This window comes from Cuculus canorus, chromosome 3 (assembly GCF_017976375.1).
Source record: "Cuculus canorus isolate bCucCan1 chromosome 3, bCucCan1.pri, whole genome shotgun sequence".
NCBI classification, from domain to species: Eukaryota; Metazoa; Chordata; class Aves; order Cuculiformes; family Cuculidae; genus Cuculus; species Cuculus canorus.
In genome coordinates, this window is record NC_071403.1 from 61,109,429 (window position 1) to 61,136,942 (window position 27,514).

The window sequence follows — 27,514 nt, forward strand, 5'->3', positions numbered from 1 at the left end:
GGGTTGGAAGGGACCATAAAGATCATCCAGTTCCAACCCCCCTGCCATGGGCAGGGACGCATCCCGCTAGATCAGGCTGCCCAAGGCCCCATCCAACCTGGCCTTGAACACCTCCAGGGATGGGGCAGCCACAGCTTCCCTGGGCAACCGGTGCCAGTGCCTCACCGCTCTCATGGTGAAGAAATTCCTCCTTATATGTAGTCAAAATCTTTCCCTCTCCGGTTTATACCCATTCCCCCAGTCCTATTGTTACAACCCTTTGTGAACAGTCCCTCCCCAGCTTTCTTGTCACCCCTTTCAAGTACTGGAAGGCTACAAGATCTCCTTGGAGCCTTCTCTTCTCCAGGCTGAACAAGCCCAATTCTTTCAGCCTGTCCTCCTATGGGAGGTTCTCCAGCCCTCTGATCATCCTTGTAGGACCCGTTCCGACAGTTCTATATCCTTTTTATGACAATGCCTTGTGTGCAGCGTGATCTGTGCTGAACAGATGTCTCTGCTGTGACCACCTCTGTTTGGTGTCTGTCCCCATCTCTAATGCAAGGTCAGGCAGAGCTGGCTCCAAAGCTCCAAATTAGCAAGAGATTTGACTGTTGACAAAGTTTCATAATAACATTAAAATCAGACCTCAAAAAGCAACAGAACATATATAAGATTTCAGGGAAAACGTATCCGTATGCATGTAAGTGAGAAATCCTTCCTGTCCCAGGTCTTGTCTGGCTGCAAACAATTGATGGAGATCGCTCCCTCATGTTGCCCAGCCCTGATAAAGGATGCTTGATTTCTGAAACTCCAAAATGAGTCTTTGAAAGTTTTATCTGCCAGCATTTTCGGTATCAGCAGGATACCTCCCCAGGAAACTCAGCTTGGGCTGGGGTGCTGCCACTGGTCTGGAGTGCCTGGGCACTCCTACTGTCCTCAGCCCATGGGTGGCCTTGAGGCACGGTGGCCCAGCAGACGCTGCTCCCGTGGGTTAAGTGGAGGGGTTGCAGCCCCCAGTGTGACAGGAAGGGTGATAGCACCCAGCACAGTGAAGGAGACCAGGGGAGAACTTAAGAGTTTTATGTTTATAGAATCCTTAAGGTTGGAAATATCTCTAAGATCATCCAGTCCAACCTTCAAACATCTTCATTCATCTTACTGGTCAAGGTTTTAAGAAAACACAGGGATATAAATGTGATCACATTATTTATCGTTATGTCAGTCCTGTAACCCTGCCAGAGAGCTGGGAGAGTAAGACATGCATTGGCTGCCTCCTACATAGCATGTGGCTTGTGTCCCTTCTGACTTAGCTCTAACAAAGGCCAGAGTCAGGCGGGTTAGGAAAAATAAAGGCAAAATGCAGGAAGAAGGAGCAGGTGATGTGGCTGCTGAAATGAGGAGTTAGGCCCAGCACTGTGATCAACATGGCAAAGCCTCTGACAGGAAAAAGGAAGCTGTTTTGGCAGAGCAGTGTTGGTGGAAGACAGTAGGTCTCAACACAGTCACATCAGCTGTCAGAAGCCACATGAGGATCTGGACTCCTCTGCCATCATGTGTAAGCTCCGATTGATTTGGCTTAACCATGGCTTCGCTTCTTTGCTTTTAGTAGAGGATAGGAAAGTGCAGTGTATTCTGCAGTTTGCTGTGATGCAGCCCAACACAGTGGTCAGGGCCTCACGGTAAGCTGGAGCAAGGACTTCTCCTTGGCTGGGGTTTCTCCTACCCGTCTTCTCGTCATTCTTTCCATGGGCTGGGCTGGTGAGAAGCAGCGCCTACAGCTGATGTGCACTACCTGCAAGTTAAGCAAATCCAATCTACAATCTGAGAAATGTCAAATACATGAGCCAGTATACAGATCTGGAGGCAGAAAGGTGAAATCAATCCTCTGGTGGGTAACCCATAGGCTACCACAGGCAGTGATTTTGAATAAATCAGTTTTTCTTTGTCCCCGTAGAAGAGGAATAGTAATGCTTTTTCTCTGCACAGGCTGTTGTGAAGCTTAAAACTGTAATACCCTTGTATTAGTAATACACTTGTATTACAGTGAGATGACTTTATATGTGCAGTTAAAATGGTTTGGTTCTTATCTCTCTCTCTGGAACTGGATTTATAATTAACTGACATACCAACAGGACTTGGAGGACTGTTAGGCACTGCATGTGCTACGTGAAGGTTATAAAAGGAGAAGAAGAGAGTGCCAAGGTTACAAATGCCTGTGGTACATACACAGAAAATGAGAAGGAAAACCAGCATGAATTATTAGAAAGGCAAAAGGAATACTGAGAGGATAAGGTCATGAAAACCCAAAGGATGAGATTTCAAGGTAAATGTGATCAGCAAGCTCCAAGGCTGATTTAAAACAAAACAAAACACAGCCAAATGAACTGGAAAAGCTGGGAACTAACAACAGATAAAGTTGCAGATTAGTAATTTCTTTGCTCATTGCTTTTAAAGGGAAGAAAGTACAGCAGCAGAGGCAGAAGAAAGTGGGTTAAAAATTAATTTTACATCCCCAGCATGAATTGGACGGATTTTTAATCTAGGCTTGATGAGAGTTGTTCTTTAATGGAATATGAGGTACGTCAGAAATACTAGGTTAGACATTCCTCTACTTTGCTTTAAACTGAGACTAAGGCAACTGAATTCCATGGACTTGCAGTGTTGTTAAACTGGGCTAAATGAGAAGACAGTCAAGGCTGTTATTTTCAAAATCTTCAGAAATGCGAACAGTGATGTTCTGCCAGAAAGAAGCGGAAGAGTTAAAGACCTTTTGTATTTGTTGTGTACTCCTTCGGCAAACATAATGGAGATGAAAGTCACAGACTCCAACTAGGAAACAAATAAGAAAAGGACCAAGGTACAAATATGGTGTCTAGCTAAAACCTAACAACAGTTATTAATTCTTGGGCTAATTTGGCTTCAAAAGTCTTTTGTTCTTTTCCTGTCTTTCCCACATGTCTTCTGCGATGCAATTAAAAGTCTCGGTCTTAGTTTTTTTATACTTGCTAGTGTGCTGATGTACTTTGGCTTTTCTTGACACACTGTTCCCCAGCATGGTCAAAAGAAATACCAAGTTCAACAAAATCTATCTTCAGGTATTTGAAGAATTTGCCATATTTTATGATTAAAGCACCTCACCAGCAATTAATGAACAATTTAACAATTTAATGAAGGTTGTCCAGTGGCAAAGCTGCAGAGAAGAGTGGTGGTGGTAAGGCAATTCTGGAAGACAATGAGTATTTATATTACAGCATGCTAGAAATGTTTTCCAAGCATATAGAGACTCTATTGATTGCCAAAGAGCTTGTTCCTTAAAAGTAAGTGTAAGGACAAAGCACAACAAGAAGGAACATATGGTGTACAAAGCAAAATGACCACTGTGATGGTTGCCAAAACCAAAGGTGAAGGGACATCCTCCTCTTTCTTTTCTGCAGGTTACTCTTCACTTGCTCCCTAAGCATGGCATTTCCAAGATAGCTAATCTCTAGTCTGTGTCAGTGAATGCTGGAAAAGAACTTGACTGGTGACTAGGTAATGATCAGACATACTACTTTGCAAAGAATGCAGCTGGAAAGTCTTTAAAGCAATACCAGCCATGAGGAGGATGTTGTGGGATACACTTAATGCAAGGTCACAGTTTTTTTGTCACTGCTTAGGTACGGATCTGATATGTTTATTAGAAATGAAAAAAAAAAAAAGAGTTTGTCAATGAATAACCTTTCTGTTTTCATTAAGTAGTAATAATAGCTGTATTTATACCATGCTTTATACATTTTGAGTACTGCAACAGTAAGGTTGTATAAGCAACCAAAAAAGAATCTTTGAAGCCCAGGAAGCAGGGAATGCAGAATAACAAGATTAAAGAAGTTTGATTCACAGAACGAAATCAGCTTGGAAATGAAGTTAAAAAAAAAAAAATTAATCCCATCTTTGGATAGTTTTGCTGTCAACAAGAAAACAACTCTCTGAGACTCCAGGCTAAGTTTTTCACTGCTACCAGGAGGCCACTTGGAAGCTACATGGATGCTTCTGAGATTTGTGTTAGTGTAAGGTATCAGTCAGACAGATGTTTGTACACAACAGCATCAAAATTAAAATTCAGAACTTGGGAGCTTGTAGCTTGCTCTCTTCCCCCCCCCCCCCCCCCCCCCCACGACTGCTCCACTCAGTTCTTCAGCCTGACTGCTCTTATTCCACTTTAACCATTATTCACTGATCTCAACAGTGGCATTTTTCAAGCTTGCTTTTCATACTAGCAAGTGAACTGTAACAGGTTTGCAGCTTTTCCAAATAAAACTAGAGAACTGTTTGTCTGAGTTGGAGACTCTTAAACTCACTTCCCTTCTAATAAGGACAAACTGTGCAAAGTACATCCACAAGGCTATGCAGGTGCTCCTTTGCTGATTGCATGCCCTTTCCCTGAGATACTCGATGGGTCAGCATGGTTTATTTGTCTCCCAAATACCTCCCCTACCCCTGTTTCTGCAAAGCAAGGAAAGGGTCACCGATTAGAGTTGATCAGGAAAGTATAGGGTTATTGGCCAGCTGTGCTAGTGATAGCCATTATAGAGGAGCACATCTGGTTTAATTCCACAGCCTTAGGGTCCCATCAAGTCACTCTGTGGCTACACAGCCCAAGAGTTCCCCACAGTTTTCAAAGTCCAGGCTTCAGCTCTCTGATACACAAAGAGCTTGATATTCTTCTGTCACGGTCTGAAGTGGCAAGCAGCCCTTGGGGCAACGGAGAATCAGTCTCAGAGCCCTGAAAATATTTCACAGTACCCTGGAGCACCTCTCATCCCACTAATTCTTGTTGATGCCATTGCAGAATTTCCGTAAAAGTTTCTGCTGAAATTAAAGTAATAGAGTAACTTGGTTGTTTATCACTGAATATCATAATGGTGTAATGTTTAAAGGAAAAGCCTTTCATTATAATCTCAGATTATAAGAGTTGGGCTAAATTATAAAGAGAAATATTCTCAATTACTTTGTGTAAACTTGTGTTTAATATTGTGTTTAATATTGCCGGATTCCTTCAGGCTCTTCAACTAAAATTGCTTTTACTGTCCCCGAATCTGTCTGAAATCATATGCATTTGCTTCTCTGGGAACACTGCCTTTTTTATTGCACCAAAAATATGGTTAGGGTTGGTCGATCCAGAGAGATTTATGCTGATTAAAATATTGGACTGCTTTAATGATTTTATTTGTATTTAAAGAAAAAGTAATTACGCTAGGAAAGTACGAGACAATGTCCTCTTTTTTTCTCTTTTTTTTTTTTTTGTTAACTGAAAATGCTGCTACCAGATGTCTGTATCTGTAAAGCTATGGAACTTCAGCAGCAGAGTTTAGAAAATGCTCAAGATTGACTCATTCCAGTTTTGTTCTCATTTTATACTTTGTACCATGGAAAGTTGGAAAGCTTTTTCCACATTGTTTGTGAGGTTTCTTCAGAGGGAGTATTTCTGGTTTTGGTTAGAAAAGATCTCCCTATCTTGCTAAAGATTGAAAATGGTGTACATTTTTGGCTTCTAACTTGAGAAAGCCAGGCCCTCAGGGTGCTTAAAGCCCAGTTAGGGACAGAAAATTACTTTCAGAGAATGTTTTTTAAATGCTGTTTGAAATCCATACAGTGATACAGTGATAGGCAGTTTTGGGGGGAAAAAAAAAAAGATTCCTTTTTTATCTGTATGTATGTCAAATTTATCTGAACTGCTCTGGAGGCTTTTCTCTATTTTGGTGCAGACAAGTCTTCCACCATGAGACGAAGGGACTCGGTGTAAATAAAGTCTCTCCAGCACTCTGTAGGGCCACAATCGTAACATGGCCTTTTCACTTTGCATCCGACATGTGTTTCTTGCCCCTGTGTCATCATGATTCAGCATTGTGACATGCTGAAAGATCATCAAGGTGGAAACAATGCCGTGCAGTGTTAGGATTGTGTGGCCTGCCGTGATTATTTTCTGCGTACCTGATTTATTGCACATCATATTTTCTCTTCCCTTGTCTTACAGCTGCCAGGCACGTAGTTCTCTCTTCTGCAAGTGCCTGGCCTTGTATTCAGAAAAAGAGAACAGGGATGCCCCGAGGTGTGGGCAAGGAGGATGGTTTGCTCTGTGTCCCTTGATTTGGGAAGCTTGAAAGCACCTTAGCTCATGCATTGCAATGTATCCTGCTCTTTAATGAGTTACAGTCTCTGCTTTTCTTCCCCGATTGCCTAGAAACTATTACTCAGATCTTGAGAGGAACTCAAAAACTGCCTCTGTAGCCAAAACCATGTATTCGTTAGCAGACTGGACGTTTTATCTTTGGACAAAGATACAATTTCTTTTTCCTTTCTCAAGCTGCCTAGCACAATTTCTGATCTGTCTGACTTCTTTTTTCTTATTGAGGCACTTGTACCAGTAAGGGGTTCTAAGAACACAGCTAGCCTAAAACATTTGCTGCTATGAAAAGAGAAACCTGTCACTGTAATTTAAGAAAGGAAGGAAAAGATAATAGGGAGGTTTTGAGCTGATAAGACCTACTAGGTGTTATACCTCAATAAGACTTAGGGGTTTGATTTTTTTTTTTTATGAGGCAATTTCTTAAGAAGAATGGGGTCAGACTTCGTTTTTGTTTGTTTTCCAAGTGAACAATGGTGTCCTCCCCCTTTTCTTGAACAATAAGAATATAGTATTATAGCTTATGTTTTGTTAAACTATCAAGATAGCACATCTGTCCTGAAGAGCTCACCTTTGGCAGGGCTGACTAGAGGCACACAGACATTGTGAGCCTGAACCCTGAAGAACGATCACAATCTAGATGGACTCAGCATAGCTCAGCACCGTGTTCTCCTGTATTCCGTGTTCCCCCTTTTGCCAGGATACTGCCTGTGTGTTCCCCTGCATCCCTCTGATGCATGTCAGGATGCAATGTCCCATCGCTCTCTTGCCATACTCCCTTTGGTGTCTCCACCATCCCAAAGGCTTTGTGGTGACTTTTTTTTGCATTTCCATCCTTCCCAAACATACAGGCTTTTGCTCCATGCCCTTCTGTTTGCCTTCAGTGCTCCTCTTGTGTTCTTTTGCAATGTTTTCTTCGGTTGTGATGCTGTCATGGTGTTGAGTTGCTGTGGACCAAAAGGGATGGTTCTACTCTCTCCAGAAGCATGCTCCTTAGCACCACACTTGTCGAGCCCTTTGGTGAGTCAGTTCAAGAGAATAGTTTTCTGTTGGATTAACAAGTTGGATCGGCTTACCCAGTGGTTTGATGTGGTGCAAGAGAGGGTGTGGACCAGCAAGGCCAGGAGTCAGGAAGGGAAGAGGAGGACCACCCAAGTCAGAATGGTAAGCTGACTCAGTCATGTCAACTTCACCCTTATTTGCCTTATATTATACTTGAACCATTTCTACTTTCTCCCTAACTGAGAGAGAAGCCGAAACTGTATTGAAACAATCAACAGATCTAAAGTGCAGGGTATTCTATACCACGATGATTATCATCAGCTGATTCTGCTGTCTATGGATGCAGGGAGAGGTGTTTTAGGCTATTGATTCTGTGAAGGGCATGTCAGGGACTCACATTTTGGAGGGTGGGGATTTTTTAGGTGATTTTAGTAATCTGTTGATTAAAATATTTCTTGGGATTTTAGAACAGAACAAATGTGCATTTAAAAATGGTGACACTGATGAACACTTACTATGATGGTGTTCTGTGCTAACGAGCACAACCCTCTTGTGCAAATGCTATGGGTCTAGTACTAGAGTAACACATTTCAGCATGTTTTAAAACACTTCCCAAGCAACTTAACTTATACCAAGTACAGATATTTACTAAACCAGGAATGTCAGTAGTGGATATATAATAATATAAATTTCTATATTAGTATGAAAAATTGTTGTCTTCCCCCTGCATGATCTAAATCAACACTATTTGTTTCATCTCTTTCAATGGAATTTCAGACAGCACAATGAATCCAGGAAAACATAGTACTGGAATTGTACGCTGGACAGCTTTTACGAAGTAGTACCTGAATATTAGGTCCCAGAAAATTAAGCTTAACGGGAGTTCGTGCAAGCACATAGCTGAATATGAATTATTAATATCTTTGGTTTGCTCTCGGAGTGATAGTATGTGCTACAGAGCTGTAATTAGGGCTGGGTTGCGACTGAGTCTTGCTATTGTGCTGCATCGGTTTGTTGCTTTTAGAATTGCTGCCCCTGAACCTGTTCTGTGCTCACCCAGCTAGCTAATTAGTGACCGAGAGATAAGGTGGCATTTATTGGTACTAGAAGAAATGGCCTTTCATTTTTATGCAGAAGCAAAAAACAGGTCAGCAAGGAATTCACACATTCTTCATCTACCCACAGTGCAATGGAAGATGATAATGCTTATCTTGTCAGGAGGCAGATTTCACTTTTTCCTTACTGTTTTATGAGGCTTACATTTTCTCCTTGGCATTATTCTTTCTTTTGTTGTTGTTGTTGTTGTTGATCAGGGGTTTTGTTGTTCGTTTGGGATGAGGGGTTGCATGTTAAATTCAGACTGTGTGTAATGCTAGGACTATGTTCAGGAGTTTTCATTAAAAAACAGATTCCTAAAAGGATTCCTCAGATTACAATTTCCTCATTCTGGAATATAGATAGAGTTTCAACTGGAGAGGAGAGGTAGAGCATAGGCAGAAACTCTGTCCTCACCTATTTACCAAATGGTACACGTTGTAGAAATTTCAGTGGGAGGCAATGCTCCTCCCTTGTGCAAACATATCCTCCAATAAAAGCCATGTTCTATGGGCAGAAACAGTTAAAGGCTTGCTGCTTTTTTTTCTTTGCATTTTTTTTTAAATAAACAGCAACTTATCAATGTCAGAGGCCAAACATGGCTAGCTGATATGCACACAAGGGCTCGTGTGTTTGTGGATATACCTGCTTTGGCTACCCAGCTTGGCTGTTACCTTATTTTAGCTATGGTGACCATCTCTCCCCTATTTTAAGAAATACTCCTTATTTCATCTCTCACATGAGTAAAAGAAATGCTGAATCATATCTTTGTGGAGCAACATTTAGCACTGCACTTGTTAATGGAATCTTGTTTTCAATTTAAAAATATCAGCAAAAAGAGACTCAGTCTTTTAAGAAAAAACCTACTGCACAAAGCTGAAAACAGTTCCCCCTCTCTGTTTTCTTAAGATAGCACTGAATCACAGACCTAGAATAAAGATCAGTTGAGTTTGTTTGTTCACGTTAGAGAATCTTACCCAAGCCTCTGATTTTTTCATTTGTAATCCAGATATGGACAAGGTATGAAGAAAACTTCTTCAATGGTTCATAAATGTCAATGTATAATATCAAATTGCTAGCCTGGTGCACTATGTATTTTATTGCAAAGGTTTTGTGAATGCTATATGCAGGGCAAAACTATAAAGCAAGGTAGCAAGCTTGTTTTCCTTTGTAAGCCTTCAGAGCAGCTAGATGGGACCCCTTCCAGAAAGCTCTCCGGAAACTTTCATCTAGCTTCAGCGGTCTATAAATAGAGGAGGGCTTCATCTCCGAGGAGATTTTGCAATGCTGTTCTGCAAGGGAGTGCAGAGCTCTGATGGAGGGATTTGAAAGAGACTTATGGAGTGGTGTGGTGGGAGCAGGAAGAGGAACAGGTTCTCTTCAAATGTGAGATGAAGTCTGCTGACAGATTGAAAAGAGAATAATTAAGATGGACTGCTCTTCCCAAAAACACATGTGCAGGGAGAAATTCCCTTAGATCCCACACAGAAGCTACTGCTGGCAAAGTAAAAAATGCAGCCACAGTGACTGTCAGCTGCAAATGACAAAGACAGACACCTAATATTCCCTCAGCCAATCAAAAAACACTCCTGAAGAGGAGATCTTTCACTCTCCAGAACAAATGGAGACATGATTTCACTGTGATCAAGGAAAGGAGCAATTAATGCTCTAAGAATTACTGTCATTTATTATGTGGAAAAATTGTAATTGCTTTCATGGTCTCTCATGAGTGAGATAATATGGGACAGAGTAATCACAAACATAACTCTGGAATAAGTCCCAAGAGCAAAACATTGGGAACTTTGTTTCTAAAAAATAAGTAAATATAGAAGAAAACTGGCTGACTGTTACGGAAGCTGGAAAGATCTGTCCTAACACTCTACATTTTCATTAACGAAGGTCCCATACTTGTGACCAGATTAAAGAGTGTCATCTTCCAAAATTTAGCTATAGTATATTTTTCAAGATTTATTTACAGTTTAAATGTGGGACAAAAAGTTTGTTTAGGTCAAGCTTCATGTATTGTTTTCAAAAGAAATATCTTCAAAAATGTGATTGAAATGAAAATTTCACTGTGACTTACAATAGCTCAGTCTCACAGTAATATCAAATCTTGGTTACTATACATTTGAAAGAGGAATATTCCATTACCTGTTTGATTTTTTTTTGGGAAAAACGATCTGAAAATCTGAAAAAAGAGGCATACTTTTGACTAAGCACAAGTATTTGGAGCTAGCAAAGCTATTTTGGGAGACAACATTCTGTCTAGAGAAGAATGAAAAATAAAAGCAAACCATTTTACTGCTCACAAGCTATGTATTGAACACACTGGGCTAGAGGTAAGTTTTTATTTGGTCTGAAAGACCTTTAGTACACAGTCTTTAAATGTTTTTCTTCCTGCCATCAGAGCATCAGAGTTTAGAGAGATCTTTATTTTGTTGATATAAAAATAATATGGGAATTATGATATAGGAACTCCAAGCCATTGCCTTATATGATTATCATCTCTCTGCCTTCCTAAAAGTGTCATCCAGATACAATTTCTTTCAAGGTGAGAGAGATGTGTTTTCCATGCCAGAGCAGTACTTGCTTCTTTCAGTATGCTAAAATTTTATGGTGGAGTTTTAAAATGAGAACAAAATGATCTTAGATGGGCTAGAATATATGGTACATTGTGTTAAAAACAAAACCAAACCAGAACTGATGACAAATTACTTGGTTATATGTATGGCTTTTAAGTACACCGTGACAAAACATGTTCAAATGGGAAGGGATTTCAAACAGTAGCATGCATTAGGTCTCAAACACTTCTCTTTGCTTTTTGATTCCAGTGAGGAAAATCATCCCAGCCCCTCCTAGCCTACTTCAACAGAATTGTCTACTGCAATCTCAAAGGCCAGACTGGAAAGAGTTTTCTTCATGTAAATAAGCCTGTTTACACACACAGGAGTACTCACTCCGATGTTAGTGTAATCCCTTTGAGCAGCCTCAAAGAAATTTAAGATTATACTCTTGAAGTGGTTCACAGGTAGCTGAGATGTGTACACTGGTTTTCAGGACACTTCGTTAATATTTTGCTAAGCACTGAAATACATGGTTCATAAATTGGTATGGCAACAAGCTGTGTTGCTGTGAGAGTGCCTGAGAAGGGAGGGAGAGGCCAGAACTTGTTTCAAAGTGGTTTATTGACTATTAAACTCTTATAGCCAGATAAAAGCAGGAGCAAATAACCTGATCCATGTGTTACAACAGTGCACAGTCACACCTTCTCCCTCCCTGCATCGTATTTCCTATCTAGGTCACTCTGCAGTGCGAGGCTGTTGGTTTACCAGATAATGTTTCCACACGTTGACCCAGACGCGGTGATGACAGGCACGTTTTCAGGCTGTTTATGCAAACCACAAGGATCCTGAGCCAACTCCTGGCACTTATTTTACCTTCCTTCTTGCTGTTTTGCTTGCCCAGCCTTATGGATGGCATTTGCTATGCTGACATCTGAATGCTTTGTAGATAAAGCCACCTTGCCATCAGCCTGTCAAACATAAATTCCATCACTACCCTGCAACTGCTATATAATTAAACGTTCTCCTGCTAGGCATACTCTGGTTTAACAAGTTTTATGAGTCATGGCAGCAAAGAGAAAGGAGAGTCCCCAGAAACAAGAATGGGCACAAACACCCCCTTGATAATCATCTTATTTAAAGAGAATAGGATTGTTGCTCGTCTAGGAAAGGGAATGCCAGGTGTCCTCGGATCCCTTGTCATAGTGTCTCACACTGATGCTCACTAAGGTTTCCAGAGAAAGTGATTTTGCAGTTCTGAATTACATAAAACTTGGTAGTACAGAGGCTTGGAAGGAAGCGGTTTGTTTTGAGTGTGCAGCATACTGGTTTGAGAGTGCTGTAGAAGGAAGGAAGAGGTGAGAACTTGCAAATTCTGTTAGCTTAACCCCAAACGCATCTACACCACAGAACATGTACTACATGTGTAAGGAGAACATGTCCCTCTCCTTTACATTGCCAGAACCCAGCAGTCAAGATCTCAGCATTTAAAGCAGCACCAAAACAGTTCCTTCCTAGCTACAAGCAACTAGGTGCATCAAAATCCCTGTTGCAAAAAGGCATCTTAGTGTCACCGCTCTCTTACCCTACTGAGACAGAGAAATGCATTTCATATGTCACCAGGACTGTCTGCACCCCCCTGCTTTCACAGGTCGTTGCAGCAGGGAGGGATCGTGCCCCTCGCAGTGTGCACAGGACCATGTGGCTTTGTTTGTCCCCAGATGGACCTACATGCTAGCCATAGAGAACTGCCAAGGTGGCAAAGAGGCAATCAAGGAGCATGTGGGAATGAGAAAACATTGGGCACATCTGGGGTTCATAGAATCATAGAATAGTTAGGGTTGCAAGGGACTTTAAAGATCATCTAGTTCCAACCTCCCTGCCATGGGCAGAGACATTCCACTAATGCAGGCTGCCCAAGGCCCCGATCGTACTCTGACCATGGTTCCTCTGACCATACTCAGTGTAGCTCGCACTGAACACTGAGCCATGGAAAGCAAACATCAGCTGTCTTAGCTTCTGTGTGCATGGGACAAATCACCACAGAGGTGCCTAAGCCAATCTTTAAACTCCAGGTCTGTTGGCCGAAGAGATTACCACTCACCCAGCACACAGGCACGCACACGCACACCCCCCACCAGCTTTCCTTGACCTATTTCCTAGAAATGAACTAGATGCGGACAGACCTTGTGTTTCAATTGCTTGAGCTAGCACGCTCGCTACGACTCCAGAGGGCAGAGGGAAGCATGAGGGAAGCACGTACAAGTACAAGCAGTTATGCTGACAAACCTGGGAAGGTAGTAGTGGTTAGCAGGAGAATAGTGATGAGCTAGGGTGGGGTAGACTGGGACATTAACCCTTCAACTACAGCTAGAAGAAGACTTGGGCCTCCAGCCTGATTGTGGCCATGTGGCTGCCTCTATGGCTATGCCTGACAATGTAGGGCTTTAAGAAGGGCCGTTCCCTTCCTTCCTCTCCCCATGGCACCCCAGGAAGTGCCCCAGCAGCCTGCCTGCTCCTCATGTGGCTGCCCAGGACTGAGCACCTCATCTTCACGCAGGGGCTGGCCAAACCATGCTGAGCCAGCTCGTGTCTGGTGCTTGCAGCAACACACAGCATGAATGACAGAACTCCGTGCTGTCCCCTAGATGGGCCAAGGATCAGCCTTTGCTGCAGCCCCTCTGCTTACCTTGTCCTTTTACCTTAAGCTCTTCATCTATCTTGGTCCCATTGCAAATGCCAAATTAAGCCCTTAATACCCCTGAGCAGGGATGGAGGGTTAAATCAGATGAAAGATTAAAGTACCTGAGCAGGATATATGCTTATCTAAGGGTTCTGAGTATAAAACTGAAGCCCCAAATGCCCCTAGGCAGCTGTGCCAAGGTGCCAAGGCTTGCTAGCAGCTGTCCATGGCATCTTGGCACCTGCTTGTTCAAGGCCAGGACACTGGCCATATTCGCTGGGCATCCTAAGCCACCAGCAGGACAAGGTAGCACATGAAATGCTTCCCAAAGCCCTGCAAACCTGAGGCAGGTAGGTGTCTGAACTGCAGAAGGCACTGGAATTTGCACACAGCCTGCTCCAGACACAGCCAGTTTCTTGTTTCTCCCCTTTTCAGTCCTGCAGGCAATTCTTGAGGTAGCCACCAAAGCACATGCTTGAGGTGCTGGCAGAAGAGCAAGGCCTGTGCAAGCAAGAAACATGGTCCATTATTGAGAAGCATGGGAGGTCTGGCATACAGCACCTGCAGTTTGTACATCCCAGGAAAAATTAAAAAAAAACCCCAGTAAATAATACTGTCTGCTTGTTTTGGCTCAGTTGACTGGGGATTGAGACTAAGTAGTGTGAGTTAGTATGATTTAATTTAGATTTCTCTGTCTTTTACAAGCTGTAAAGTTCACGCTGGTGGTTTTTTTTGTCTCTCATGACTTTTTCAACCTTCATAGGCTCCAGTTCTGATCTCTTTTTAAACTTTGATATATCCATGTTATTTTTAGTCTTGCAGACTATTTTTTTGGATAATATTTATAAGTTACAGTCTTTTTTAGCTAGCCTTACAGCCAAAACTGTGCCAGAGCCTCCTTCTTTTATACCTTCATTGCTGCAACATCCTTTCTCTTGTTTTGAGATGCATATACGTTTGCCCTGCAGATATTGATTCACAGGTGTTGTCTTTGCTTGCCATTTTGTCACCCCTTTTCACTTGCATCCTTATGTAAGCGGGAGAAGCACTCAACTCAGTTTATACAACCCCATGTTTATTGTGGCCGATGGTATTACTTTATACCTGCAGACAGACTTATTTGCACATGCGCAGAGGGTTGAGCAATGTTGCTGCACCCGAGATTGCTGCAAGAAGGAGTGCAGCCTGAGGCATCCTGCTGCTGCGACACCCCCAAGTGCCACAGACTCCTTTGGCTCTCCATGAATGAGTCACAGGCCCTTGAATTGCTGGCAGTGACAGTTTTGTTTCCCACACCACTGTTCCCGGTGTCCCAAGGCCTCATCCGTGTCGCTTCAAGGATATGATCCACTCCCATGACGAGCAAGAGAGTAAGGAACCCTGAGGAAAGGCAGCTGCAGGGTGCCAGAGTAGCCCTGCCACCCTGAGACCAAATTCCTCCTGCCTGCAGCCTAATTGCTGCGAGCTCGAAGTTGCCTCAGGAAACAGGTCAAGGAGAGTCTATAGGTAAAACGACCTGATTTAGTATAACCCATAACAGGCCACTCTCCTATTCAGGTAGCCCAGAGCCCCTTCCTTGGTAGATGGCCAGCTAGGATCCTGCACAGACTTTCTCCTTCACCACCTCTCCTGCCTCTGCTGAGATATTGTACGAGTCATCGAGCAGTAAGGCACTATCTATAGTTTTCCTAAGCTGTATGTTATACATATGGAAATACTGCAAAGCTGCTCTCAACAAGCACAGATTGAGTTTCTCCTAATTTTATACCATAAAACACAACTGCTTGTCTTTGCTTTCAAAGCCTTTGAAGCCTATGTGGAGAGGAGGGAGCTGGCCTCTTCTCCCAAGTGACAGGGGTCAGGACAAGAGGGAATGGCCAGGGGAGGTTCAGGTTGGACATCAGGAGAAAAATTTTCACAGAAAGGGTCATTAGGCACTAGAACAGGCTGCCCAGGGAGGTGGTTGATTCACTTTCCCTGGAGGTGTTTAAAGGACAAATGGATGAGGTGCTGAGGGGCATCGTTTAGGGATTGATAGGAATGGTTGGACTCAATGATCCAGTAGGTCCTTTCCAACCTAGTGATTCTATGATTCTACGATTCTGTCTCCATTTGTTCCCTGACAAAATACAATATGAAACCCCACCTTCAAGGAGATGGTGACATCAACCCTTCCCCCATACTTAAATTTTATCCCTGCAACTTTGTACTTTCTATCACCTTGTCTCCCGCTTTCAGGAGTTGCTTGCAGTATCTGCTTTCCAAAGGGTCCTTAGACCTGTTTGCAGCCAAACTGGCAATGGCAAGGTTGCTGGTATCCCACTGCCCAGTGGGCTGGTCAGGCAGTGATGCTGCAGTGCTAAAACATTTCTAAATGGATGGGACACTAAGCAGTAGTACACACAAAATGCTGCCCAATTTCTCTGCATGCTTCAAACAAGATGAACTTGGATCTTAGAACTTAAAATAGAAATATATAGGTTCTGGGTCCGTGCAGATGGTTGTACATGTTGCTTAGGAAATAAAGATCCCAAGCCTGATAAAAGTAGTGAAAGAAAATATTCCAGATTTTGTTGTGACTTCTGTTCTTACTGTCACACAGGTTTTGGCTTGCAGGCTAATCTAGGGCATCGATCTACCTTTTTTTGAAGACAGATTCTTTCTTCCCCAGACCATATTCTTAAGTTAGAATTTTACAAAATATAACAAAAATTTAAACATTTTAACTTGTCTGTGCTAGAAAATGGTACAATTACAGCAATGCAGAAGTAATTATCTCCATCTATTGTGCAGACAGCATAAAGACATTTTGTACTGGAATAACAACTCCCAAATAAGAACTGAAAGAAATTTAACAGTGTAAGTCACCTCTCTATCATCCAAAGTAGGACTTTTGCCAGTATAAACTAGTTTGGTTACAAAACATCACAGTTCTTACTGCAATTATTATACTAGGAAAACTAGTAGATCCAGACTGCCTACAAAAACATGACTATAGCAGCTACCAATATCCTGAGGACTTGTTGTGTCAAAATCAGTCCCGTTGCAACTCTTGGTTTCATTGAAAGTTGTTCCAAGATGACTTTTTCCCACTAGGCTGGATTCGGTCTCATAACAAGAGTGTAAATTGCACTTCTAGTAAAATCACATATTCCAAGAGATAGTAAAAAGTAAAATACTTTTTTCCTGATGGTTAGGGGAGGAACTGCAGGATGTAAACGAGTCATTTCTGCACTGCTGCAGGAATTTTCCCACTCCACTAACTATTTAACCTCCCACCAGTGTGCCACCCTCCTTTAGCTGCAGGCTTGTGTGCTCTTTGGAGCTGCTGGTGGTCTTTCTTTTCCTCCTAGGTAGGACAGCTAGGCCTCACAGTCAACACAAAAGTTAACCAGAACTTTTCTTAGCTTGATAAATATATCTGTGTGAAGGCATTGCACAGTGTGTGTGAATCCAAGCTGAGTCAGGGTACAGGCTAGGAAGAGTGCAGACCAGGACTGAGGCAGTTGCATGCTGGGCAGAAGGAACTTGCTCCCTCCCAGCAGGTAAGCAGTAGAAATTTGCAGCACATAGGGCAGAGCAGTGTTAATCCCTCTATTCTACACCACTTCCCAGCCCCATGCTTTGTTTTCCACCAACACTCAGGTGGCCTCATGAGGGGCATGCTAGGTTACCTGCAAATGGATGGCTTGAGGATGTGCTGGGCACCTGGCCCCACTCTCAGCTTGGGCTCTTCCCCCTTTGTGGATCTTATCTGAGCTCCCCTTCTATCTGATCTGCTGTGTTGCAACTTTTCTAAGCCTAAAAGAGAAATAAAATAACCATCTTCCTTTCATCAGGAGAAATGGAGCTGCTTCTGGGCATTGAAAAAGCAAGACGGGGAGTGCTAATGTGAGTCGAGTTTGGCTCTCACCATTGGCAAAGGAAGCAGCTGGAATGGTGTTGGCTTTGCTACATACTTGAGCTACACTAGAGCTTGGAAAGCTGCAATGGGAGGGTATAAACTTCTGTCTCTGCTCCCATCTCAGCTATTTCCTCCTCCTCCAATGGGCAATAGCAGTGGGACAGTGTACCCAAATATCCAATATTCTGACAGCTCCCTGTTCCAGTTCGGCTATTTCCATCTTCACATGAGTGACACGAGTCAGTCATAGTCCCGGCCTAGAAGTGGCAAAAGTCAGCTTTGCCGGCTCAGTTAGGGTGCCCAGAGAAATGGCTTTGGCTGGTCAGACCAAATCAGATGCCCTGAAGTGCAGCATTCCCTGGGTCTCCTCTAGCAAGCAGAAGGCATGTGCTCGGCATGTTTTGGTATCTTCACTTACAATTAATGCCAACCTGTTTTACTTCATATTGCTGCAGCCCAGGGAAGTGCAGTCAGTAACTGGACCTCAGCTAAGAGGACAAGAACATATTAAAACTCCTTTAGGTCTTGTCACTTCTCAATCAGATATTTTGCATGCAGCCAAGTGGTGCTCAGAGAACACAGGCAATATTGCCTACCTATGCAGTTTCATGTGGCTGTAGCTCTGACTATAACTGCTGCTTCCTCTTCTCTTTGAGACACTTTTTAGAGGTGTTGCTCCATTGCCAGCGTGGGTGCAGCTCCATAGGATCAGTGGTGAAGACAGCCCACTTCACAGTCTGGCTTCTGGCAGGTGGTTCACATGAGGTCAGATAGGACATAACTTTGCACTGAATGTGACTCTCAGTGTGTCCCTCACTGCACTGGGCACTGCATAGGCACGTGCATCTGTGCAAAGCAGGTGCAAAACGCTGCTGTTCATATGTTGAAATGACCCTGCTCAGGTATCAGGGGCTGTGTCACCTGGGGTGTTTTACCTTCATGATGAATTCACGCCTTGGGCTTCTTTTCCCTCCCCCGCTTGGGTGGAAGGGAGTTTGTTTTAACATGTCAGGTTGAAAACTTCCGTGGTTTTGGAGTTGCTTTACCTGCAGGTCACCTGTCCCATCTCAGCAGCAGCAGCCTCCAGGGGAAGGGGAGAGTGAGCAGTGAGGCACAGAGAACCTACAGGTGTGCAATCGACCTGTGTGGATGGGTTAACCTCCTTTGCCTTCTTTTGTAAACTACCACAAGGTTTATGCATTTCAGTATTTGCCCTATGCACATATTATTTGTTTCTTAAAAGCCTGCTAGTTATTCCTCTTCATCTGTTACACCCAACTGCTGTTTATCCTAATTTGGCATTTGGACAAATCTTGTCACCCAAATTACATTAGCAGAAGGTGAAAGTAAGAAAGGAGGAAATAAGGACAACTGCATATATTCCATGTGGGTAGATTACTTGTACTTTCCTGTGGAACAACTGTGGATGTTTTTCTTACTTAAAAACAAAAACCCAAAACAAACTATGAACCAGCCCTCAAACCTCTGGCTAACTACCAGCTTCAGCTTTACCAGCTATAACCAGCTGTATGCACGTAGCTGAGTGATGCACCCCAGAGCAGAGTACATTCCAGTTACTTGGATCATTGGGATTAACTGTCCCTTTCATCATGTTGGCTTGGACTACTGTTGCTGTTGATCATGCAATGCAGTGTGTGATCTTCCTGAGAAAGACTCTTAGGCTATTGATTACAAAAGATTGTCATTTCAACAACCGTCATATAATATAATCCAAACCCTGGATGTTGCAGGCAGTTGTTGTCATAGATAGTGACTATATTGTTCACAGCCAGATATGAAAATATGCATCGTTTACACTAAGCGATACTGAATATCTAGTGTAGCGAGTTTATGTCATGCCAGAACCTGGGAGGATGCATGTTATCTAACATCCTAGCTAACATGTAGTGGTTGAGACCAGCAAGGAGGAGGAGGATGACAATGGTTCTGCTTGTGAAACATCATGTCTGAGAAGCAGAAGGGTGTGGATTTACCCCCACCTTATTTTAGGTGTCTAAATGAAGCATCACAGTTCAGATTTTAGGAGGGATAAAATGCTTTCTGCAGGCATCTCCTTCTCTTGATCACAGAATAAGACTAGTTACACTCCTTACCTGGGAAGAGCTCAGCTGCAGGGAGTGAGCGGGGTGGCAGAAACGGTGCCTGAAAGGAAGATACTGCTAGTTGTTTGGGGCAACTCTTAAGGAAGGGAAGAGGGGAATCCTAAATAATCGTCTCAGGATTCTGGAGTGGGGAACAGGCACAGTGAGCAGCTTTCAGAATCAGGATGTCCAGCAGATCCTGTTATCTCCAGCCCAGAGATGAGCTTGAGAGAAAGGTTGTGCTGAGACAGTCCCCATGAAATAAGAATCTACCATGATGCCAGTCTCAAAGCTACACTGATTTGCACTAGGATGAAAATCGCCCTTGGAGGTTTTACCCTAGTGAAAGGTCAGCCAGACTGCAATGTTAGGGCCAACGTATAAAGAAGCCAGTAAAAACGTAACTTTTCTCACTATGTGCTGGAGCTCTTCTCTAGACTCCTGAACTATATTTATAGGGACAATTGTGTGCCCTCTCTGCCTAGGAACAAGCTTACTTCCGAATGCTTTTACCATTAGATTAGGTATTGGATGGTACTGCGTTCAGGCCAGGATTGTACTGTGCTAACAGAGAATTTAAAATATAGTCCTGTCCCATATCCCCTGCCTTCCATGAACTTGCTCACAGTATATCCCCTGTTAACACTTTCTATGAAAACTGGCTAGATCCTCTTCTCAAAGCCCACAGGTTGCCTCAATGACAGCAGAGCTTATATCACATGAGCTGCACAGACAGACAAGTTCAGTGCACTTCCTTGATGCCAACATGTGCAAAGGAAACGTCAGCTTTTCTTTCCCAGCAGATGCTGCTTTCCCATGGGGGTGAGGGGATAACCTGCAGGTAGCCACTCCTTCCTCTGATTACAGAAAGCCACTGCCAGCCAGGAGTAGGGAGAGCAGAGAGGGGGTGGCTTCAAGAAGGATTTGGACAAGGTCCAGTAACTGCAAGGCCAGCACCATGCTGAAGAAAAAAGGTGGGTGGTTCATTAAAACCTGGCATGGCCAGCAGTGCCAAGGTGACAAAGGGCGTTTTCCTGGTGGTCAGCCTTGAGCGTGTAAGGCAGGAGTGGCAGCTGCATGTCAAAGCAGTGGAGGTCAAAGTGTACATCACTACAAACAGATGTAGAAAGCCAGCCTGCCGGAGATGATCAATGTCTTTGGAGATCTAAGGTACTCCAGACGTGTTGGCATGATTGACAGAGCTCACAGTCCCATTGCCCAACTCACACTCTCCTCTGCCCCTTCTTCCAACCACCAGGCTTTGCTCTGGTAGGTCCCTATAGGCACTTGTACTATCACAGCCAAGAGCATGGCATAGTGCAGCCCTGAGAGCAGTGAGGTGGCAGGGGCAGGGATCCTGCGTGTGAGCTCAGCAACTTACCAGCTACAGAGCTTGCTTGTTCCCCATTGCTTTACAGTGGAAAAATACCTGAGCTGGAGAAATGAGCCGTTTAAGTACTGTGTAAGATAAAAATGAAGAGAACCTTTGGAAAACTGGCAAGTATTAAGCAATGCCTGGCAGCTGGAGAAATAGAAGAGGATTTTGTGTTTTGTGCAGCACTGTGAGAAAAGGGAGCAACGTTCCTTGAGGGCTGGGAGACAGATGTTCAAAGATTTGCTTCCCAGTGTGTGCAATCAGTGGGACGCTTGAGTAAGACCAGACTCCAGGAATGCCTTCCTGCGACACCACTGGCAGCTGCTCTGAAGACAGGAGCAGGGACAAAGATGGGAATTGATCCCTTGGAGCACTGAGATTGGTCTGGCTTGCTGAAGGCAGCCATGTAGTACAGGCTTTGTGGAAAATAAATACACCTCATACCGCAAATGGGCAACATTTGCTGCTGTCTTCTTTTGTGGGAAGCCTATTTGGTCACGCCTCTAGTAACTAGGAATTTTGCTCTAATTTCAGGACACCATCTGTTGATGGGCAGTTTGTACTCAAATATTTTTGAGTCAGATTGTCCTTCAAGCTGAAGAGTTTGTCTTTTCCCCTCCTGTCACCCCACGGTGTTTATGGACAGACAACTTAAGCTCTTTCATACTTCACTTTGCTGAACTTCTTGTCTTGTCTCACAGGACAGGCTGTGCATTTCCTGTAAGTTCTTGGACATCTCTTCACAGCACCCATTCCAGTTTGAAGGCTTTCTGAAAATAGAGCTAATTGGAATCATGTACAGTATTCCAGATGAAATTTCTCCAGCACATTTTTTACAATGCTGTTAGCATAATTTCCATCTTGTTTCCACTCAATTTTTACTGCTACATTTGAATCTATTTCTATAATTTCATCTCTCAGGAATCTCTGCCTGTGATATCCGTAACTTCTTGAGTACCGGCAACACCCCGCAGCTTTCTGCTGTTGACAGATTACATCAGTCATGTTTCACAACACTCTTTTTTTTAAATATTTATACTGTCAGTAAAAATATTGAAAATTCTAAGACTAGTCTTTGTGGAACCCCCCATTACAGCATGGCACCTATCAAACATTGCATGGCACCTATCAAACATTGCTTATCTTCTTCCCTTCAGGCAGTTCCTTACCCCTTAACAATTTGCCTGCTAATCTCCGTCTTCTCCAGTTTGCTTTTTAATCACCTGAGTAGTGGCACTGAATCAAATGCTTTACTGAAGTCCAGTAAGTGAGACCTGCCATGCTTTCTCTGCAAAAGAGACTGAGCTATCACACCTAAGAAAGATAATTGCTTAGTTTCGCATGATCTGGTTTTGAAAGACTCATCTTGCATCTTCTGTTTCCCAGCTACTCATTACACACAATTTGTAATTATTCATTCCTCTAAATTTGTTCTAAAGATCTCAACAGACAGTTGGCACGTACCTGGTGAGGACATGTTCCATACACTTTCTCGCAAACCAGATAAGGGATTTTTGTGTGACAGATCTGAATAATATGCTATATCTACTTCAGTTTTTTCATGGTCGATGTTTAAGTCTTAATTTATCAGACAGGTGGGTGCTTGCTCCTGAAGGTGTAGGCAGATTCGCTGACCTTATTTGAGACCTTCCATGCAAGCTTTATGTGTTTTCATGTATTTTATACTTCTAGTTATCCAGTTGTGACTGTGTGAATGCTTTGTGCCTTCTGGCTCTTGGGAGAATGGGTTGTAAAATTTGTAGAGGTTTGCTTAGCTGACTGTAGCATATAAAATGAATATTTGAAAGGGGAGAGCAAAACAACCATGGTAAATGCAGTGTTTCTCCTTGGAGTCACTCATTCTTTGAGAGCTGCAGTGTTGCAGGAGCAACTTAGTGTCATGGGAACACAGGAATTTGATTTCATCAGGGAGATGCTTTCTCTGAGAAGCTGGCAGCAGCTAGAAGTGAAGCCTTAACAGGGAAGCACTTTCATAGTTGCTGTGACAGGAGGGGAGTTCACCACTAGTGACTGAGTGACAGAACAGTATCCTTCTGATCCCTTTCCGACTCCTCTCTGCCATGGTTTGTTGTTGTGGCTTATTTTTTTTTTTCTTATGTAGTTAACTCTCGTCATTTTGGAACTACAGTAATGTTCTTCACAGTGATCTTCACAAGCTCTCCAAACATCTCTTCTTTATTCTCTAGTTACCAAGATGCTGGATGGTGGTGAACACATCTATCCCTGAGGATTTGCACATTGCAAGGGCAGAATTCACAAGGTGAGAAAAACAAGTATTGTGTAACACTCAGTTTCCCAGCTCAGCAGAGATAAGGTTTCCTTCAATCTTCAAAGTGTTTCCTGCAACCATTCTGAGGATCACCTCCACAGACTGTTCCAAGTTCTGGGAGGTTCTGGAGGAAGTTCACTTCTAGCTTTCATCCTGCATCAAGCCTCCATGGTTCATAGGTCTCACACCTAGCCGGCCCTCTACCAGTGAGCTAATCCACTGTATTTCATCCACCATGATGAGGCAGAGATTCCGCAGGTTAAGCAACTAAGTTAATAACCCTAGTGGGACACAGCCCAAGATAAGAGTTAGAGGGGATGCTGATGGCCAGCCTATTGATAGTGTTTGCACTTTTGCAAGGGGTCCTGGTGTTGGAGGGTGTGTTCCCCAGTCATGTGAGGAAACAGCAAAGAAAATATCTATTTGCAAGGAGAGGTCAGAGAGATGAGCATTATAATTATTTGCTAGAATAGAGCCTTCCAATGTTTTGGAGGAGGAAACAGGCACTAATAAGCTGGGAAAAGATCGACATAGCCCTGTAGATTTAGAAGTACAACAAAACACTTACTGCCTCTTAAATTCTATTTCAAATTCCCTGCAAACAAGCTAAAATTTCATTGCCATGGTTACTTATGGGATGGTTAAAACACAATAGTTCATGCTTTGAGGGGTCCTGTCTGCTTGTACTTGGGATATTGCTGTCAGATAGCCATTCTGATACACTGTCAGGTAGGTAAGGCAGATGTCTGTCATCACCAACCAGTTCAATTGCAGAGCAGTCTCCTGAAGATGTTCAAGTTGCTGACTTGTGATGTTGCTGCTTTAGTCACTGTTGTGTTTCCTCATGTTCCTCGGGGGTCACGGTCTCTTCTTTCCTCTTCATGTTGAAACAAGGCTTGTTGAAGGACCTGGTTATCTGGCACTATCAAAACATGGCCAAGGTCAATCTGTTTTCTCCACTGTACTGTTTGTACAGCTGTGGGTAATCACGCAGGCTCTGAAATCTCAGCATTCCTTTTGCTCTTTGGCTGCTTTATGATCACTGTCCCCCGCAGGCTTCTGCACTGAAAGCACTTTGATTTCTGGGGAATAAACATGTTCTTCCAAGATTTCAACTTCTACAGGTGTATGTGTAATGTATTTTTAATAACAGCAGCTCAAAAGAGCTTACAGGGAAGCTTAATGTTGATGCTGATGACTTCCATATGGGTTGTATACTTGTCATGGAAGTAGATAAAAGATTCCACTATTTTTCATATCATGTACTTAGATCAGTAAGCAGAGATGTACATGTCCTGTATAGGTATCCAGTAAAGCCCTCTGCTCCAAGCTTACTCTGTGTTGTGTATTACCCTCTAGTCCATGGCAAACTTAGAAACCATTAATGAAGGCATTTAGAATTAAAAAGGCATTTCTATTACAGTTATCAGAGTTTTCAAAACCAATATTGATTATCTGAGATTTGCTGATATAAACAGATTTTCCTGGAGGACAGGAAAATAAACATTTCATGCTGACTTTTTAAAGATGAGGTTATAAATGCATATTAAACCTTTACTGGTTTGCTCTTAGGAGACATGCAGACTATGAATAGATCACAGCATTGGCATGTGTATGTCCTCAGCATCTTCAAGGCCATCACCAATTATACAAAATTACATTCTTAGACTAATACCTCTTGACAGAGTCTTCTCCAGCTCATTGTCAATGGACAAAGGTCTGTAGCACTACTGTAATTAAAATTCTTGTCTTTAATTCTTTGTTTTGATGCAGCTCTGTATAGGAAGATAATTCACCTTCCCCTGAGGTCCAATATAAATATTCTGGTTTCTGTGCCTGGACCAACACATCTTTGCCTTTCTTCAGTGTGAGAAGGCTCATGAGCCCCCTGTGTCACAGAGGTAGCGGATGAAGTCTTTTGGTACAATACCAAGCCATTGTTCAAGAGTACCTGGGTACAAAAAGGCAGAACTAACTGTGCCTTAGCATTTAAACAAGGTGAAACCTGGTCAGTACCAGTTACTGTGACCCTGCAGAACAGAAGAAACTTGGATGAAAATAGGAGCTAGGTGTGGGAAGGCAAAAAACTATGTGGGAAGGCAGATGGAAGGCCACCAACACACTTAGAAGAAAAGACTTCTTCAACACAAATCAGTAACAAGTACTCCCTGTTCCTGACCCCTGGTTATATGGTTAGCATAACTAATGCCGTTTTTTAAGGCAAATGGCAATTCTCCGTTACTGAGCTGGTCAAGTATTTGTCCCCTTTCCTTTTTTATCAGATCCTGAGCACCAGGCAGACTTTTTTCTCCCCCTCCCTATTAGCCTCAAGTTCCCTGGGCATTGAGCTGACTACTCCCCTCTTTGCTGTCCTTGAAGATCCTAGGTACCCTGCCAATCAGGCTGTGATGACCCTCTCACAAACAGGAAAATGTAGCAGCACACAGGGCACTATCTAGAAAATCAAGCACTTTCAAATTCTAAGTGGGACTTGGACCAGAACTGCTGCTTAGTGGCAAAACCTGTGATGCCATGGTAGCCAGGGATGACTTAACTGTCACCTGCTTCCTCTGAGGATTGAGTGACTTGTATTCTTTTATTGTGTTTCAAGTCTAGGTTATGATTGCTATATTAATAATGAAAGCCAGGTAGTAAGATTTGACCTGATCTGCAGAAGGTCCAGGTGATGAAGAACCATAACCTAAGCTGTGATATAAATTCTATGTTACTTTACATATTAAGTTGTGGTATGTGATGATTATAAAAATCCTGTGCTACTCTCATCATAAAATTGTATGCTATGCTGATCACAAAATTTTTTAAAAAATAAAACTTTAATTCTAAATGCAACTTAGTGCCATCCTTGTTCTCCCCAGGATTCCCAAAAGAACCTGTTTGTCCCTATACTGTTGGGTGGCAATACCCCTTTCATGTAAAAATCTGTCCTGGCCTGGCTGGGCCTAGAAGAAGTCTCAGAAGTCTCATCCAGGAGAAGTCTCACACAAATAGCTGATGCAGATATAACTTCTATGGGAGCAAGGGAACCAGATTTACTGCGGTGTTAATGTATCAAATAGCTCATCCTCTAATCTAATAAAAAACAACAGATGGCTTTTCAACTCTGCATTGGGGAAGGGGTCTTCTAAATTGTATGGTCAACCACAGAAAGGACAGAGTCTGATGAAGTCAGAGGGGCCTCTGACCAGCAGTACTGGCAGAGTGCATGCTCAGGGTGGGGGCATCTGTTAGTCCCCATTTTTTTCCCATATTCACCAAAGTCACCAGCCACTAACGTTAGTGCTGGTGAAGCTGGACGGTTTTGTACTGAAGCACGTAGAAGGGATGGGTATTTAGTTTGTTTCTTCATCCCACAGAACAAGGGAAGCTTCTTGTTGAGGTTTGAAGTCTGTCACTGGGAGTGGTTAATGTGAGGTGTGCAAGATAGCTTATGGGAAGACGGTTCCCCTAACCTGTCATTTCTTGTGTGGGTGTGTTTTGCCCTGGAGCAACCTTAACTGCTTTTTAACAGAACTTTTTGGTGGGAATTGTTAGGAAAGCATTTCTCTAACTACCTGAGCCTTGCTGCATTTTTTGGCCCTACCTATACCACAGCATAAAATATTCTGTACATTGGGAATTCTCAAGGCCTGATAGTCATCTCAATGGTACCCAATTTAAACAGAATTATTCCTGATTTACATTGGCACGAATGAGGGGTTTCCATATATAATGTAATATTTTGCTTCTGTCAGACATAGACATAAACACCATTCTCAGACTCTTTCTTATAGAGGGTTAACTGCAGATGAATCAGATTAACTGTCTGCTTAGAACCATTACCTCGAAACTGCAGCATAAAGAGGACGAAGAGAGTGAAGCAGAACATGTATTTGGCACTGCTTATCTGGGGGGTACTGAGGGCCATAGGTACTGAAGGAGCATCTGAGACTCTTTAGGGTTGGTAGGGTTCAGATGAGAGATCTGGGTAGGTGTAAAAAAACATTCAGATTCTGTTGTTATGTGATCGGTTTTACCATTTCTGATGAGAGTTGCACCTTCAGGCTCGCTCACTTTTGTGACTCCCATATCTGAAGGAAATATTTGGTATTTGCTTTGTTTATAGCTCTTACTCCATCAGCATCTTTTCCTAAACTACAACAAACCATAACTGTAGCCCGTAACTTTCCCGTGTCCTGCCACTATGATAGAAAAGCCCAGCATTTCATCAAGTTCGCCAAACTGAAGCAGCTACTAATATAAATGAAAGCATCGTTTCAGTTATAATTTGCAAGTGGCTCAGGCACAGAGAGGGACATGGAGAGGTAGGCAAAAAAAGTTTAGTCTCTGCACTTCACTTCTA

General features: G+C 42.9%; 1 long non-coding RNA gene across 2 annotated transcripts in view; it reads left to right on the forward strand.

Annotated features, from left to right (window-relative positions):
- Positions 1–1,778: 1,778 nt before the first annotated feature.
- Positions 1,779–27,514, forward strand: part of LOC128851657 (uncharacterized) — a 29,645-nt gene continuing 3,909 nt past the window's right edge. The window contains exons 1-3 of one of the 2 annotated variants that reach the window (XR_008449048.1): positions 1,779–2,836; positions 23,072–23,145; positions 24,928–25,811. This is a non-coding gene — a long non-coding RNA (uncharacterized LOC128851657). Of the gene's footprint in view, positions 2,837–23,071; positions 23,146–24,927; positions 25,812–27,514 lie in introns of those variants that run through there. The other variant, XR_008449049.1, reaches the window with a different exon arrangement.